Raw genomic sequence first — 8,402 nt, 5'->3', positions numbered from 1 at the left:
ACAGAATTAAACCATTCGGCCCATCGAGTCGGTTCCTCCATTCCATCATGGCATATTTATTATTCCTCTCAACCCTATCCTCCTGCCGTCCTCCTGTAACTTTTGATGTCCAGACTAGTCAAGAACATATCAATATCTGCATTTATTACACCCAATGACTGGCCCCGGTGGCCGTTTGTGGCAATGAATTCCACAGATTCACCATCCTCTGGGTAAAGGAATTCCTCTTCATCTCTGTTCTAAAGGGGCATCCCTCTATTCTGAGGCTGTGCCGTCTGGTCCTAGACTCACCCAGTAAAGGAAGCATCCCCTCCACATCCACTTGTGGGCTTTCCCGAGCACAATCCTTACTGATCTGATGATGTAAAACAACGTAGATGTCAATGTACACTTGACAACTAAAGCCATTCTTTATGTGGCTAAACATCACGAGCATCTCCTCTGTTTCAGTGTGAGTTACAGACCAGTGCGTGATGGCTGCTGTAACTACACCACAGCAGGTACCCTATGGAGCCCCACACACAACAGAGTGATGCCAACAGAACACAGAGCTTAGCGATGTTGGTTTAATGAGAAGTATCTGCCAGGAATACTGCTTTTACTGACAGAGTAATGTCACATCTTTCACATCCTCTCACGAGGGCAAAGTCCACTCTAAGAGGTGAGCGTCCAGACCCTGCAATGTTGGGTCTTATTCTCAGTCTGAATCACAATATATTCAATTGGTATCCCATTGCCAAACCTGTACGCAAAAGCCCGGCTGTGATCCTATTTTTCAAATCTATTGTCCTTAGATGTCAGCTGACTTTATAGCAACCCTAACCCAAATGTTAATGATTCCCTGCTGTAAGGGAGACAAGTCTGTGTCCTCCCAGCATACTGAGTAACACCAATGTACAGAGACCAGCGTTCCACTTACCTTTTGCCTGCTGAGGGATCCAAGTGAACTCTTACCATTCCTCTTAAATTACCGACTTCTCTGACGCGTTCAGGAGCCTTGAGGTAACGTTGCAAAACTATAAAACTCTGCTATGACCGAACTTGGAGTATTGCATTCAGTTCTGATTGGCTCATTACAGAAAGGATGCAAAGGCTCTAGAGAGGCTGCAGAGGAGATTCACCAGGATGCTGCCTGGATTAGAGAGGGTGCAGAGGAGATTCACCAGGATGCTGTCTGGATTAGAGAGGGTGCAGAGGAGATTCACCAGGATGCTGCCTGGATTAGAGAGGGTGCAGAGGAGATTCACCGGGATGCTGCCTGGATTAGAGAGGGTGCAGAGGAGATTCACCAGGATGCTGCCTGGATTAGAGAGGGTGCAGAGGAGATTTACCAGGATGCTGCCTGGATTAGAGAGGGTGTCTTATGAGGAAGGAGTGAGCAGGCTCGGGCTTTTCTCTTTAGAGATGAAGGGGAATGAGAGGTGACTTGATAGAGGCCTACAAAATAATGAGGCATAGACCAAGTGGAGAGTCAGTGACTTTTTTCCATGGTAGAAATGGCTAATACAAGGGGGGTATAATTTTAAAGTGATGGTTGGAAAGTATAGGGGAGATGTCAGAGATAGGATTATTTAGCTAGAGTGGTGAGTGTATGGAAGTGCTGCCAGGGGTGATGGTACAGGCAGATACATTAGGGATATTTAAGAAAGTCATAGATAGGTACATGACTGCTAGAAAAACAGAGGGTTATGTGGGAGGAAAGGGTTAAGTTGATCTTAGACTAGGCACAGTATCGAGGGTTGATAGTGATAGTATTACTTCTTAACTCTATGATGTGCCGTTATGCTCTATGATTTATTCTTGTCGAATTAAGATTTGATAACATATCACATTAAAACTCCCTATAAATTCCGCAGTATTTCACTGTGATCGGACGAATCTCTGTCTCTTGCCGTGTGCAGAGCATCTCCAAGTGGACAGCTGACAATCTCACTGATGTGAACTAACGTGGGGGCTCTCATACTGTTCCGGGGGCTCCTGAGGGTGGATGTGCGTTGGTTGTCACTGGACTTGTTTCTCTGAGGATTGTCACGGTGCAGAGTGATCCGACCGAAGTCTGAAGGGTGGAGCTGGCGGTAGATGGTGACGCACCGCCACGGCAGTGAAGGTGGAGGAAGGGTGCAGCAGCCAACAGGCCCAGTCATCCTGCACTCCATGCCACTGGACCCCGACACGGAGCACATGGTTGCGGCCTGTGCTTAGCGTCCCCACGTTAAACAAAGTCACTCACAGGCATTCTCAATTAAGGGAAAAACCCCTTGGGAGAACTTCATACTCGAGTAATTGCACTCCTCCTTAGCCAAGATGGCGGCCCAGTCCTGAACCTGGTGCTCCTGTACCTTCTTCCTGATGGCAGCAGCAAGAAGAGAGCATGGCCTGGGTGCAGGGGTCCTTGATGATGGATGCTGCTTTCCCGTGCCATCGCTCCTTGTAGATGTTCTCAATGGTAGGAAGGGCTTTGCCCATGATGGACTGGGCTGTATCCATCACTTTTGGTAGGATCTTCCGTTCAAGGGGGAGACTTTATTTGTCAGCTGGCATCCAGTTAATGGACACAATGGATTCTGAGATTACACTCACTGAAATTCAGAAGAATGAGGGGGATCTGACAGAAGCATATAAAATTAGCACAGCGCTTTACAGCTCCAGCAATCAGTGATCAGGGTTCGATTCCCACCGCTGTCTGTAAGGAGTTTGTACGATCAGGGTTCGATTCCCACCGCTGTCTGTAAGGAGCTTGTACGATCAGGGTTCGATTCCCACCGCTGTCTGTAAGGAGCTTGTACGATCAGGGTTCGATTCCCACCGCTGTCTGTAAGGAGCTTGTACGATCAGGGTTCGATTCCCACTGCTGTCTGTAAGGAGCTTGTACGATCAGGGTTCGATTCCCACCGCTGTCTGTAAGGAGCTTGTACGATCAGGGTTCGATTCCCACCGCTGTCTGTAAGGAGCTTGTACGATCAGGGTTCGATTCCCACTGCTGTCTGTAAGGAGTTTGTACGATCAGGGTTCGATTCCCACTGCTGTCTGTAAGAAGCTTGTACGATCAGGGTTCGATTCCCACTGCTGTCTGTAAGGAGCTTGTACCCTCTCCCCATGATGTGTGGCTTTCCTCCGGTTTCTGCCCACAGTCCAAAGATGTACCGGTTAGGGTTAGTGCGCTGTGGGTATGCTATGTTGTCGCTAGAAGCATAGTGGTGTTTGTGGGTTACTCAGCACAAACATCACTGATTTGATTTGACTTTTGACGGAAACAATTCCTTTCACTGTGTGATAAATAAAGGTAATACAAAATTTTTAAAAACAAAAATGAAAATCATGAAAGGGATTGATATTCAGTTGTTTGCACTGGTGGGTCAGACTAGAACTAGGAGAGTAAATCGATGAGCAGAAACTCTTTTACCAGGTTGCGGTGAATTTGTGGAGTTCTCTGCCCTGGAAAGCAGTAGGGGCTACTTTATTAAATATACCTAAGGCAGGGTTAGACAGGTTTTTTGCATAGAAGGGGAAAAGACAGGTGAGTGAAGCTGAGACCATCGGTAAATCAGCCATCATCACACTGAACTGTGGCACCGGGTCGACTCCTGCTCCCAGGCGTTCCGGGAACGTTGGGCTCCGCGGGGGAGTCAGTGCCATCATTGACAGAGTTGGAAACATTTTAGTTTAACGTCGTTTGTCTAAGTAGTGTAGTAATTGTGTTAGTCACTGGTTTGTATATATTGTAGTACTGAATTTGCAATAGTGATATTTCGTAAAAAAAGTTCTAATGTTCGTTCCACATTGTAATAAAATAATCTCCGAAGGTTTCCGGCGCCCTCTAGTGTTTCATCGCTGCACTTCAACTTAGACTGCACGTTGCAAAATGAAGTTTTACCATGAAAGCACACGTGTATGTATGGTGGGTCTGTGGGTGTGTGTGTGTGTACACACCGTACACATGTACACCACACACACGCATACACATATGCACACGCACATGCATACACAACATACATACACACCGACACACTCACACAATTACACACACACCAAACTATCTCACCAGGTTGGAGAGGATGGCCTGGATATGACAATGACCCAATGACTTACCAGCTACCACTACTGATGGTACTGCAGTGCATTGCCTGCACTGCAATGAAGAAGAAGAAGAATAGCCCTTAACTCGGCAGTGGAGTTATCGAGGCACCGTTATGATGGTGTTTCCGTAGCAAGCTATTCTTGTTTTCACGAGGCTGAGTTGCTAGCTCGATGCTCAACCTGACTTGGATTCGAACTCGGGAACCTTCGCTCCGGAGTCCGGCGCTGATATTATTGCACCACCAAGCAGTACTACTGAATGAAGAGACGTCTAACAACCATCCTGACCAGAAGGAGGTGCTGCTGGCTAAATTTGATATCTGGGCAGAACAGTAATGCTTCTGATCCAGTATTCTGTCACCAGGAGAGTCCCCCATGGAGATGCAGCATCACGTGAAGAGTCTGCTGGTGATGGATTCAACCCGAAGTCCAAGGAGGAGATTGGTGAGGCCCTTGTTCTGGAGCAGCTGCTTCCTCCAGCCACAGAACATGTGACCGAGGGTACCAGCCGGCAAGCGGACTCACTGCAGCCCAACTTGCCCTGCAGTACCTCAGTGCCTGCAAGGGGGCGTCATCACTGCCATCCTTCTGAAAGAACGGAGACTCTGACCCTCCAAGAGACACTCAGGGTCATTCAGTGGAACTGAGAGCCTCAAGCGGAACTTCACGATGGCCAAACATTTTAACATCAACATTTTAATTGTGATTCCCACTCCTGTTCCAACTTGTTGGTCCATGGCCTCCTCTTGTGCCACAATGAAGCCACCGTTAGGGTGGAGGAACAGCACCTTCTATTCCGCCTGGCTAGTATCCAGTCTGTGTAATGAATGTCCATTTCTCCTTCCAGTAAAAAATATTTCCCCTCCCACTCTACTCTTCTTCTATTGCCCACTCTGGCCTTTTACCTCTTCTCAGCTGTCTATCAATTCCACCTGGCCCCCTTCCTCCTCCTTCCCTTTCTCCTATAGTCTAATCTTTTCTCCTATCAGAATCCTTCCTCTCCGACCCTTTAACTTTTTCACCTATATGCCACTTGCACCATACACTACCCTGAGATTCACTTTCCTGCAGGCATTCACAGTAAGTACAAAGAAACATACTAGGATCAATACGATGTGATGAGTAAAGCAGACTGAGATGGGGTCCAGAGTTGACCCCCCTGTGAACTATGGTGCTAATGAGAGAGAGAGAGAGAGAGAGAGAGAGAGAGAGAGAGAGAGAGAGAGAGAGAGAGAGAGAGAGAGAGAGAGAGAGAGAGAGAGAGAGAGAGAGAGAGAGAGAGAAGAAGAAGAGGGGGGAGGCACCCAGCGCAGATGTGAGAGAGAGAGAGACAAAGATTTAAAGTTATGGCTCCATGGCTGATTATTTACTTTTTCTCCAAGGACACTTTTGCCTGCTTGTAAGATTCTTACTGAGACAGCAAGGCGGGACCAGGTGATGGACGGCCGGTGGCCTGCAAGTGATGATAAGAAGCAGATTTGCGAAGACACAAGCAGACACACCACGGGACACTGAAAGAGCGTTGTGCACCCACGCGAAGGTGGGGGTTTGGAGGATCGATTCGGGGGAATCGATCAGAGGCTCACTGTGTGTGAAGGCAGACTGTGTGTGAAGGGGCTTGTGTGTGTGTTCATCCTCACCTGGGTGACACTGAAGAACGGTCTGGCCTGGTTAGGAGGGGTCACAGTCGGTGACCACAACAGGACAAGAAGACAACGGAAGGTTCGACGGCAACTGCATCACCTCTCTCTCTCTCTCTCCCCCCCCCCCCCCCCAACGGTACACCAGCAACTACCTCGACCTGAACTGAACTCTGCATCATCTGAAGACTATTCATTTACCCCTAGACTTTGAAAGAGCTTGGTTTTGATTTCTATTTCCACACTTCTGTATATATCATTGCTAACCTGTTTCATATATTTGCATTTTATAGTACTGCATTACTTAATTTACTAATAAACACTATTAGTTACAGTAATACCAGACTCCAATGTATTATCCCATTTCTGCTGGTTCGGTAACCCGGTTATGGGGTACGTGAGAAAGAAAACATACACAGCATGACAAGCAGGCAACGTACAAGATATAACAAACTGTGCAAATACAAAAAGAAGAAAAAAAACAATAATAATAGATAAATAATCAACAAATATTGAGAACGTGAGATGAAGAGTCTCTGATAGTGAGTCCATTGGTTGTGGGAACAGTTCATTGATGAGGTGAGTGAAGTTGTGTGAAGTTATCCCCTCTAGTTCAAGGGCCTAATAGTTGAGGGGTAATAACTGTTCCTGATCCTGATGGTGTGGGTCATGAGGCGCTTGTAACTGCTCCCTGATGGCAGCAGCATGAAGAGAGTATGGCTTGGATGGTGTAGGTCCCTGATGATAGATGCTGCTTTCCTGCAAGAGCACTCCTTATAAATGTGTCCAGTGGTGGTGGGGGGGTTGGGGGGGGGGGGTTACCAAAGGAAGCTTTGCTCAACTTATATAATGGGGAGACCAGATTTCCTCACTGTTCATCACTGTACTGTATAGAGGGTGGGTGAATGTCTATAACAAGCTGCCAGAGGAACTGGAAAAGGCAGATAAAATTATGACCTTTAAAAGACATTTGGACCAGTACATAGATCTGAAAGGTTTAGCGGGATATGGATCCTATCCTGGGGTAGTAGTTGAACTCAACTCTCACTACTTATTAAATGCTCCCAATGACATTTATCTCAAACAGTCTCTGAAAGCCAAGCCCATCTCCTGGTCTTCATGTGTGGCTTAGCTACTAAGCTGAGCAGCACATTTTCTACTGATAGGAGAAGGGTTACTGGCACATTAATGTCTGTTGCTTTGGGCAGATGGGGCTCATCAGCCACGGTTAGCACCTCATCCAGGAAAAGGAACACTCTGATCTCAGACTTCTGCTGCCTTGCATGGGGAAGGCGAGGGGAATAAACACTGATGGAAAATCGGAGTTGAAGGCCCTAAGGCAGTCTTATGTTGAGTTCAAAGCTGAAAGGCAACTTCTGCAACACAACTGTTGCCAATCTGCATTAGTCTCTGCTGTTCCTTCGGATTTGTTAGCTGTAAGGAGATAAGGTTCCTGCTGAACTGACAACAGCTTGCTCTCCATATCGTACTCTCCTGGCCTGCATGTCATGGAGATAGCCAGGATGCAGCACCCATGGTTGACCTCGACTGGGGCTGGGGGATGAAACTGTTACCCGGCTAGACAGTTTGGTTTCTGTCTGTAATTATGCTCTTCCTCTAGGGGGCGGCGGGCACTAACATCAGCAAACCGGAGGAGGCCAACATGAGCAGCTTCTCCACCAAGGCAAAGCAAAACCAACTCTGATGGATACTCCACGGCATCCCGTCTCCCCAAACAGATTCTCTGGACCAGGGTGGAAAGCACAGTAGTATACATAACACAAATATAGCACACAATAACATCGGAAAGCAAAAAATAAATATAGAAATGAATTATGCATAAACAAAGTAATGTTCATAAATTAAATATTATGGGGTATGGTGCATATTATCCAGAGACACTTCCAATGGGATGTGGCAGGGTGTTCAGAAGCCTGAGGGAAGATGCTGTTTTCCCATCCTGACTGTACTTGTTTATGCCTCAGGGTTCCCTGCCTGATGGTAGAATGTCAGAGAGGATACTGGATGGACGGCAGGGATCCTTGATCATACTAAAGTTTGATTGGATCTTCTGAGCTTTGGACATGAGTTTCCAGCAGTTGGTCCAGATTCTGATTCTGAGGTTGTATGGATCGATTGCGCTTTCCTGTTGTCTTGTGGCCAAAGTCCTCCATAACCCATCCATCCATTTACTTATGCACACTTCTCTTAAATCTACCATTTTAGCTGGCAACTTGTTCCACACTCTCACCACTATCTGAGTGAAGAAATTCCCCCACGTTTCCCTTAAACATCTCACCTTTCACACTTAACCCATGAACTCTAGTTCTAATCTCATTCAACCTCATTGAAAAAAGCCTGCTTGCATTAACCCTCTATATACTCTTCATAATTTTGTATACCTCAATCAAATCTCCCCTCATTCTCCTGCGCTCCAGGGAATAAAGTTCTAACCTATTCAACCTTTTCCGATAACCCAGATCCCCAAGTCCCTGTACGTTCTGGGTTGATTGACTCTTCTGTTCTTTGAATATCAAGGTGACCAGCAGTGGGAAATTGTGCGATGGACAGTGGGTTGATTGTGCTTTCCTGCTCTCTAGTGGTCATAGTATGTAATTACCTGTGAACTTGCCACTCATCACCTGATTCTAAGTTTGACATTACATAAGATTGGTTTTAATTTGT

Source organism: Hemitrygon akajei, chromosome 3, assembly GCF_048418815.1.
Source record: "Hemitrygon akajei chromosome 3, sHemAka1.3, whole genome shotgun sequence".
Classification (NCBI taxonomy): Eukaryota; Metazoa; Chordata; class Chondrichthyes; order Myliobatiformes; family Dasyatidae; genus Hemitrygon; species Hemitrygon akajei.
Note: the sequence above shows the minus strand (reverse complement) of the source record.